This window comes from Notothenia coriiceps, unplaced genomic scaffold (genome assembly GCF_000735185.1).
Source record: "Notothenia coriiceps isolate Sejong01 unplaced genomic scaffold, NC01 NC01_scaffold00026084, whole genome shotgun sequence".
Taxonomy (NCBI): domain Eukaryota; kingdom Metazoa; phylum Chordata; class Actinopteri; order Perciformes; family Nototheniidae; genus Notothenia; species Notothenia coriiceps.
The window spans coordinates 1-10,605 of record NW_011358785.1 but is presented as its reverse complement, the minus strand read 5'-3'; the positions used below and the strand labels follow the sequence as shown (position 1 = coordinate 10,605).

The following is a 10,605-nucleotide window of genomic DNA, read 5'->3' as shown; positions in this document are numbered from 1 at the left end:
AAAACAGAGCAGCCTAAAAGAGGGATAAAGAAGAAAACTCCCATGCATTGCCTGTAACCAATCCACAGCTCACACTAAATATTGTTGGACATTATATAGATAGAGCAACTGACAGAGAGAATCACTGTCCCGTTAGAATAATGAGAGAGGGGGCCAAACGACCGCAGATTGGGTGCCCGGCCCCTATAGAAAGGGCCCTCTTGACTTGATCCTGGTGAAAGCCGTGTAAGTATGGAGTTAATCAAAAGTGTGTGAGGATGACAGGCAGGGGGGCCCTTCATGGAGCTGCACCAGGGGCCCCAGCTATACAAAGCCTGCAGTGTGGGGGGGGCGGGGTGCTATTCACACAGAAAGGGGAAGGGGAACAACACCAGGTAGTCTGTCCACTGGTGGCAATAAACTGAAATCAGTTCCGAGAGCCCACCAACGTCTCTGCATGATGACATCACACACACACACACACACACACACACACACACACACACACACACACACACCTTACCTCTGTTATAATGAAGAAGTCGTCACCAGGATCTCCTTGCACCACTATCTTCTCTCCATCCTCAAACTGAACGGGCTCCAGAGCGTCGGCCACAGTCAGACGTTCCCACTTGTCCAAAGACTCTGTCGTATCAATAAGGATAATGTGTTATTCACCAAAATGGTTGCAACAGTTAATAAACAAATGTACATGATTAAAATGTGTGTGTGTGTGTGTGTGTGTGTGTGTGTGTGTGTGTGTGTGTGTGTGTGTGTTCTCCATGATCTAAGAGGATGGCCATTGCTGGAAGTCCAGTAAGCCGGTGGGAACAGTAATTCCTACCCCGTGCTAATCCAGTCATTCATCAGGGACCATTACATCTCAGATGCCCCTGCCTCCTCCCTCATCTCATGGAGCCAAAACAAAATGACACTAACTCCTAAAGCTGTGAGGCCTAAGCTCCACTGATTCTGGGGTGTGGTGCCACAGAGCTTTCCTGTGTGTGACCATCAAATCACAGAAATATCTAAAGTTTAATCCCCGAACCAGTCCAGCTTCCTTGAAAGAGACGCATGCTAAGGGTTAACCGGCGTAGATTAACCCATCTGCTTGAGGTTTATTATAGTGAATATGTCATCAGTGGCTGTGATACATCTAGGGTAAGATGGGTGATCTAATGCTACTGGATTTCAACTGAATATATCCCCTCTGTGATTGTAAAATACCATTCAGTTACACACCAGAGAGTGTACTATAAAGAAATATTACATGAATTTAAATGTCATACAATACATCAGATTATTACTATTTAGATTAGCGAAACCTTAAAAATTATATTTTTTTACCCCAAGGCTCTTGTAAATTTAGAATTCCCTTGAATGCACAAAAAGTGAATTGACCATTTTGTGAATGAGTCCTGCCGAAACCCGTGATAGGATATGACTTTTTCAGTTTTGTTGATCCTCAGAGCCAGTGGCGACAGCTGTCTTTCCGACTGTCCAACCACATACAGTGACGTGGTTAAGCCCGGGATATTTCTAGAAGCCGTTGGTATTCACACAGAAACCAAAAACACAGACGGTCACACATACTGTATTCACTGGGAAAAATATTCCAACCAGAGAAGTTTTGAGCAACTCTTTAACATATTGATATTTATAGAAAGAGGACCCACAAATAACCGAATACCTCCACAAAGATGAATCAAATAAGCCTATCCTACTTTCACAATTTGGTAGATCATTCTTTACTGGTCTTAAAAGTCTACACGATCTGTGCATCTGCAGTGAAAACACTCCTCCCTTTAGTTTTGTCTACATAAAAGCATGATTCAGTGTTTGATTTGACTAAGACATGAGTTCGGGGCGTAAAACTTCAGAAGAATCTCTTTGTCTGAGACTGTTGTCTCCCAATGAGCTCAGTTACTGATCACAGTGTCTGTCTGTTTGTGTGTGGGTGTAAATGTGTATGTTCTTAGGATTAACTAAGGTGAAGTCTGATCAGTTGGAGGTGTCCAGTGTCCCCTCTGATGGGGCCGTGGTGTCTGCCGGCCCCAGATGGATGTCCTCTGTCTGGCTGCAAGCTAAAGGCATCAGGTCCTATAGAAGTGATCCCTAACAACTCGGGATGTAACTTTATACACAAATGTGCTGACTTAAGAACCTACATTTCACGCTTCACAGAGCCTGCACCCACTTGGATCCCCTTGGATCCCCTTGCTCCCAACGAACATAGTACGCACACAGGGAATTGCCCATTGGGATGTGTGACAAAGAACATGTTGTTTCACCCCCCCCCCCACATCACTCCTCGACATCAAGGGCTTGTACCCAATTTCGTGGCTATCTTAAAAATCAAAGACAAACAAAAACACTCCCGCCTCCTTCCCCTCCTCCAATTCAAAGAGGTGGAGTGGAGAAGCGGGGCGACAGAAAAAGGAATGAAGAGAGGAAAAGCACTTCGAAGAAGGGAGGCGGGCATTTGAATACAGGCCTCGACAAGGCTGTCAAAAAGAGAGACTCAGAAGAAAGGAGGTGAATGAAAAGAGAGGGGATCTCGCAGAGACGTTCTCATAAGACCTGAATTGAGTGTATGTGTTTACTCAGCCAGCTAATAACTCTGTACAGGGGGCACGGCCTTACTCTACACACCACACACACACGATCAAGTGGAATGGGATGGGATGTCAGTTCCAATTGCAACTCGTTTGAAAGTCTGAATAAACCTCATTCTCCATTGCGGCCTGAGTCGGCTGGTGTTATCTACACTGAACAAAAATATAAACGCAACACTTTTGTTTCTGCTCCCATTTTTCATGAGATGAACTCAAAGATCTAAAACATTTTCTACATACACAAAATAACCATTTCTCTCAAATATTGTTCACAAATCTGAAAAAATGTGTGATAGTGAGCACTTCTCCTTTGCCGATGCTGATTAGACAGCGATGACTATTTGCACAGGTGTGGCCTTAGCGCACAATAAAGGCCACTCTGGAACGTGCGTTTGCTTTATTGGCGGGGTTCTCATGTCTGTGGGGTCCGAAACAGTCAGTATCTAGGTGTGAGGGTTGTGGTTTAGGGTTTTAGGGTTAGGGGTAATCGTTGTGAATCCGATGTGGCCATGGGGTGGTGGGGTTATGGTATGGGCAGGGCCGTATGTTATGGACGATGAACACAGGGAGAAAAAAAAAAAAAAAAAAAAAAAAAAAAAAAAAATAAAAAAAACGCCAGCTCCGTCGATTCACCAACACACTCTGGCCACATAAAGGCCCTTCTGAAACGCTGCAGTTTTGCTTTATTGGGAGGGTCTGTGGGGTCCGAAAACACAGTTCAGATCTGGTGTGAAGGTAGGTTAGGGTTAGGGTATGTTGTGATCGAGTGGCCTGTGTCATCGGGTCCATAGTATGGGCAGCCATACCTATAACCCCACCACGCACCATCAGGCAACTCGATTTCACACATTACCTCTAACCCTAAACCCTAACCCTAACCCTCAACCAGGATAACTGTACTGGTTTTCGGACCCCCACAGACCCCCCCAATAAAGCAAAACAGCACGTTCCAGAGTGGCCTTTTATTGTGGCCAGCCTAAGGCACACCTGTGCAATAATCATGCTGTCTAATCAGCATCTTGATATGCCACACCTGTGAGGTGGGATGGATTATCTCGGCAAAGGAGAAGTGCTCACTATCACACATTTTTTTAGATTTGTGAACAATATTTGAGAGAAATGGTTATTTTGTTTATATAGAAAATGTTTTAGATCTTTGAGTTCATCTCATGAAAAATGGAAGCAAAAACCAAAAGTGTTGCGTTTATATTTTTGTTCAGTGTAAATTCCAGTGGTAAAAGCGAGGCTTATCTTAATTCGCAATTTTTTAATTGTCAACACAGCGACAATGCAGAATGTGACTGGCTTTATTATAAACAGTGCAAGAAGATTAGGACTGTACACAGACCTTACTCAGCCATGGGCCTTGTGTGACAACGTGCGCCTGTGTTTATGCGGGCTAATCTACAGTATATGTTGCAGACGGCAGATTTAACTGCCTGCACTCTGGACCCTCTGACCCGGTGTTTAAAATGAATACGAACCATGGCATGAAGGGGCAAACATCCCCTGCACTACACTCAATTAATGCAGAAATAAACAGAAGCTGACATAATTATCAAGTTTTTACAGTTTTTGCTAGACTTACCAAGGATGGAGACCTTGCTGAGGAACTCTTCGTACATCTTTCTCTTCCTCAGTGTGCTTCCCTGTAAGACAACAAGAGGAGAGACATAATCCACCATCACACACTCTGAAATTCTGGGAGCACGACAAAAAGAGCATACAAATTACATATGTTGTTACTCTGCAAACTATTGTGATCATAATACATTTAAGATTTTCCCTGAAACTGCGTTTCAATGGTTCTAATTTGTTAAAATACAAATAACTATTAGTTGGGAAATGCTGCTAAGAAACTACTAAGTTTTGAAACTGTACATGTTTGGTGAACAAATCAAATAGTTCACAAACAGTTTTTTTGGAACTAAAACATTGTTTTTACCTTTGTTACACTTTCATTCTGTTAATATATGGTAATATTTCTCTCTTTAATACATTTATCACTAAAATATGTTATTCTACTGTAACATTTATTTTGTAAGGCAACTAACCAATTGGTCTTGAAAGCTCATTTTGACATAAACACTTGAATATGTTGTAAATGATATTTTGAATGCAGTTCATGGGGTCACACAGAGGTGTGTATGACTTGTGTGGTAATGTTCATTGCATGTGTGTGCCGTGTGTGTGGCCCACCCCACCCACCAGGCATGGGGACTTTCCCCTCTCTGCCTCTGCCATGAGCATCAGGTGCTTCCTGACAAGTCTAGACCCAGAGGACCCCTTCCCCAAATGCATTTCTCCTTTTTTCCCCCACCTTAGATGCACAGAACCATCCGGAGAGATCGGGGGCATACAGAGGAACAGAGAGAGGGAGGAGAGATGATCTAGCCCGCCCTGTGTCTGCTTCTGCATATGGAAATGATATATTGAGGCTTGGGGTGTCTTTAGTGCATAAGTGCCTGATTCCCGCTGCTGCCTCTAATTTCATATAATTTCACATTTTGTCTTAAAAGGGGAGAAAATATTCCCAAGTGAGCCAATGTTAAGCTCAAAGCCGTAAACAACTTGATTAAAGGAATTCTAGCCTGCATCGCCTCCCTCCTGGATAAATGATTATGAGTGTGTGTGTGTGTGTGTGTGTGTGTGTGTGTGTGTGTGTGTGTGTGTGTGTGTGTGTGTGTGTGTGTCTGTGCGTGTGTGTTTGTGTGTGCAAAGCGTGGAGTTTGTTTTAGGTTCTGTCATTTTCGCTTCGCTGTATTTGCAGAGAAGACACTACATGCTCATTAAGCAAGCAAATACAAACACTCACACATGTATACTGTGCCTCTAACACAATCTCACACACACCCACAAACACACACTCACATGCACCTTCCAAAAAAATGTTGAGTTGGTCTCTTGGTTTCATAGCCTCCCCATAGAGCTCCTCAGACAGGCTTGCTGAGCTTAAAGGCTTACCATGCATACATAACATTACATTACATTACACAGCAGGTCTGATTTATGCTACGGGTGTAGGAAGGGCTGGGTGGGCCAACATGAGGGTGGAAGGAATGAAAATTATACTTTTCAGAAATTCTGATTCTGATGTCATAACTTATTTTGTTGGTGTGCATCTTTTTTGTCTTTTAAACTGTCCTTCTCCTTTCTTTCTACTTGGGAGGGCCTGAGCACATGCCTCACATACAAAACTCCCTTACTCTTGCTGGCCATAATGCTCCTCCTGTGGTTAAAGATGAACCAGCCTCTGTGTCTGCTGCCTGTCTTTGAGGTGGAATGATCAAAGGCTTGAGGTGTGGAGCGAAGCCAGTTTAAACCCACCATACCTTACGCCTCATCACCATTACCTTCATCTATGTCCAATATAAAATCCCATACACCCCCCACATCTCTCCGCATTTCTTGGTATCATTTCTCCTTGTCTCCTTTTGGTCTGTTTTCTGTTTGTTGACGGTGGTCTGTCAGTTTGTAAAGCTTTGTCTGTAGCTGTGCCTGTTTAAGAACAAAGATGACACAAAGAGGCGGGTATTGTATGACTGGCATCAACACAATGGAGAGAGTGTGTTAATCCCATGGAATGGTATAACATATTTGACTAAATGCACTCCTGGGTAAGGAGGAGAGGAGGATGTTGGGGTTTTGTGTTACAAGATAACTGACATGTTCTCTCGTGGAAGCAGCTTCAAGACCAGTTCTGATAATGCTGACATCGGTGTGTATATTTTTTTCATTGGGTGATGGTAAAAGGTCCAGGGTAAAATAATCTACAGATGAACATGTACAGTACATGCACTAAAATAGGTCTGGAATACAAATATGTATTAGTAATATGTATTACACTTTTTGTTATATTCCATGGAATGCTCTTAACATCCCGATAGCAATGAATATCTGAAGTGCTTTGACAAAAAATCCATAAAAAAATGTCATCTGTGGAAGCCGTAGTACTGTAAAAAGCACGACCAATCATTTTAGCCGGCCCGGCTAAAGTAACTGGATGGCCTACCTGCCTGTCAGCCTTCCATCTGTGCACAAACCTATCTCATGCCCTCATTGGTCATGTGCGCGTTTGTGTGTGTTGGAGGAGGGGCTCTATAAGGAAGTGGCAGATTTGTTCCAGCTGTGTATTTTCAAATTCTAGCACACTCGAGCTGGTTTCTCCAAAATGACCTACCCCACCTTTAATTAAATATCTTTTAAATGTTAAATAGAACTGCCTCACAGTTGTATGCATCCACCAACCAGTCAAATTCCAATTTAGTTTGATTTCTGTCTAAAATGTCATTACATCTTATTAGATATTTGACAGTTAATCAATTCACCTTTAAGTCCAAGAGGACATTGGTGCCATATGTTATGAAATTGCTTTCACGAGAATGGGACAGACGCAAGGACCTATTGATTCAAATACAAATATATTCAGCTCTATTTGAGAAACATCCCAAAACATTTGGGAGCTTTATATTACAATGGACTGCACCCAAGATCATTTGCATCATGGTTTGTGAACTCCAATTGGATCGACAAAAATCGAAATGTAGCATCATTGACAAGCATTAAAAATTAGCAAGAGTTGCAACTGGCAAAAGGTTTGGTGGTTGCAAAACTTTAATGCAAACAGCGAACGTTGATAACCTTTGAGGGACGTAGTTGCTCAAGATGGTACAATTAATCAGAATATGTCAACTTGTGTAGTTCACTATAAATACAAACACGTAAATCTTCCCTGTCAAGTTATTAATTACGATCCAGCAGCGGAGCAGGACAAGAGAGAAGCAGATGTGCAGTTAATTAATCTGATGGTAGCTGCAGCTCACCTTCCAGAGCTCCTGACTAACTAGCTGCAGACACAAGCACTCAGCATAATTTCACTGGGAAACACACGCACATACTTAGACACACAGAGAATGCTCATTGTGTTGGCCTGAGACGTTGCCAGAATACCTCGCTTTATAAAAACAGCTTTACAAACCGTTGACAGCAATAATTAACTACAGGTTCACATAATTGAATTCTGCTTCACCCCGTCTTTCCTCCTGCTGCTGCTGGAAGGAAAGAAGGAATGACAGCCGGAGAGAAAGAGAGCGAGGGAGGGAGAATCCTCTCAAAGAAAGGTTACCAGGGCAGACTGTGCCCTCGGTTAAACTATGTGCTTAAGAGGTGACATGAGTGCTGGGCAGGCCAGTGCCAACTTTACATTGAGCTGAAAGGTCCAAACACAGACCGTCTTCCATCTCTGTGGGCTCAAACTGCATGGCACAAAGCCGGATGGTCACTGCTGCTTCACACTTCAAGGCTCAGATGCACAGGATGTTTGGAAGCTTAATTGGAGCATATCTAATTTATTTGGAGTAAGGTGTTGGAAACATTTTAAGGAAGTATTTAGTTGGGCATGGAGACAGTACCGTAATTACTTATTCTAACAGCAACGAAAAAGTGTGTGTGTGTGTGTGTGTGTGTGTGTGTGTGTGTGTGTGTGTGTGTGTGTGTGTGTGTGTGTGTGTGTGTGTGTGTGTGTGTGTGTGTGTGTGTTTCCAGTTTAAACATTTAGACATTCCTGCTAGATAAGCTCCTGGAGCTGGAAGTGTGTGTCGAGGCATTCGGGTTGACTCTCCTTCACATAGCCTCTCTCTTTTCCCCTTTCTTCGTCTCCCAACATATCCAGAGAGACATTAAAAAAGGTAGAACAGACCTGGAGGTGAAGGTGATTTTGTTTTTGATTACGTATATTTAGCGTTTGAAAAATAAATCAACACTTTTGAGTGTTTTAAGGAGTCTTAAGTGGTTGAGTGGGAGAATATATTGCATGTAAAGGACCACAAATGATAAGAGTGTAAAGTCTGCCGAACTATTTGAATAACATATATTTAGATATATAAAAGACCAACCTGTAGATATTTGGAAGAAAACGTAGGGTCGAACAAGTGACGCTAAAGTTACTCAAAGTGTTTTCTCAAGTAGAGTGTGTAGATGTTCGTACCATGAGGATGCGCCGGTAGCTGTCTCGGTCGATGCCCCACAGTTTCAGATCCGTCTTGGCCTTCACGGTAGCAGCTCTTGGAGTCCCATAGATCAGGGCCAGCTCTCCAAAACTACCTCCTTCTCCAATACTGGTCACCCACTCCCCGTTCACGTACACCTGCAGACGGAACAAGAAACAGAATGATGGGGAGAGAGTCATTTATTTTACGCCTGAAGGATGGCAATCATTGCTTTGTAGACTGTGAACATTTAAACCATCTTGAGATAGATTTCCAACCTTCCCCTCTACCTCTCCTTAGTATCCGGGCCGTTTGACATGCTCACTGGGCCTGTCCCTGAGCATTTGATCCCCACTAAGCCCTCAAATGAGACACTCTAAAAGGGCCCTCTATCCTTCCCATCTCTCCGTTCATCCCTTTATTTCCTTTTACCTGTCTTTTTACGACCTACCCTTTGATTTAGAAGTGATGGAGGACAGAAAGCAGTGGTGGACCTTGTGGGTCTACTCAGTATTGGCATTCACAGGGTTGTCCATCTACATGCACAAACATGCACGTCTCCATCTAGGCCAGCCACTATAGCACTACAGACAATGCAACCTCATCGAGCCTCACTCAGGCTGTCTCTAGGGCCGTTACGGTTTCACCTGTCGACACGCTATCCACCATCTTGTTGACTTAAAAACACAGAGAGAAAGGAGAGAGCGAAAGAGGGTTTGTCCCTTCGGTAGCTGTGAATTGCCAAAACTGTTGCAAGCCATTATCCAAAGGCTCAGAGAAGACCACAAGGGACTTATCTTTCACTATAACCTGTGGTGTGCTTCAAAGGGATGCAGAGCTCTGGCTACGGTTACGTCAGGCTTAGAAGAACAATCATATAAATGTTACATCATAGCGTACAGTACAGGTAATATGTTGTCACTCCACAGTTTCCCGTTACACTCCTTAAAAAGTCTTGATCTGTTTGTTTGGTCTTCATTGTTGTACAACTGATCCTCCAAGGTTCCACAGACACTTTCATGTATTTCCTGGTCAGGTGGAGCTGTATCAAATGCTTAAACAATCAGCAAGAAGTCCTAACTGGATCAAGTATGCACTAGTAAAACTTGAGTAAAAACTGATAGTATGTTCAGACTTAAATTGGAAACACTTGTACTGTATCAAGTCAGCACTGTGCATGAGGTAAAATGGAGTTCATCATAAAACAATTCAAGTCCTAAACCGTGTATGCTGTTGCACAGCTGTCACTGGATTTTCAACATGGGAATATCTTCAGTAAGCTGTGTGCGCCTGCTGGTAATTAGGTAGCAACAAATCAAAAGTCCTGGAAGGCGGATTAGCAGTCAGTGGTGCATTTCTGTTCGTAGTTAGGCAGCTCTGTTTCAATGTGTGAGTGAGGGTCTCCATTTGTTGTCTTTTTGGCAGCAGATGTTTAATTTGATTTCAAAATGCCACATTTACTTTAATAGCAATAACAATTAGGACTGTCAAAGATGAGATAAGCAAATGTGTAAAAAATACATAATCAAAAGTAATAATACTTGGATTTTGTTTAAAGCAAAGTAAATATATAAATAAAATACAATAAATGAATAGCTATCGTATTGGGTATTAGTTAATTGTGGAATTTTAAATAAAATTGGACTCCTTACTTTCTGGTATCGTGATATCAATCTGGAGAATATTTGTCATTGTTTTGTGTTGTTTGTGATTTCCAACAACAAATGCATATATACTTGCATAAAGCAAGCATATATTCTGTACCTTTGGTAAATCATGCAATTCATCATGATTCATATTGAAATCGACTGAAGGCCCTAATAAGTAAAGTATTGTATAATAAAGTACAATGGGAGCCAGAGCCTTTTCTTATCAAGCTCCACATTTGTGGAATCAGCTCCCAGTTTGTGTTCGGGCGGCAGACACCCTATCCGTTTTTAAGAGTGCGCTTAAGAACTTCCTTTTTGATAAAGCTTATAATTAGGGATGATTAGATTCAGCCCCTAGTTTTGCTGATATAGGCT

General features: G+C 42.4%; 1 long non-coding RNA gene across 1 annotated transcript; it reads right to left on the bottom strand.

The window, feature by feature from the left end:
- Positions 1–504: 504 nt before the first annotated feature.
- LOC104956456 (uncharacterized) lies at positions 505–8,738 on the bottom strand. Its single transcript, XR_799555.1, has 3 exons — positions 8,581–8,738; positions 4,183–4,243; positions 505–624 (listed from the first exon to the last, which is right to left on the bottom strand). It is a non-coding gene; the product is annotated as an uncharacterized lncRNA (long non-coding RNA).
- Positions 8,739–10,605: the final 1,867 nt, after the last annotated feature.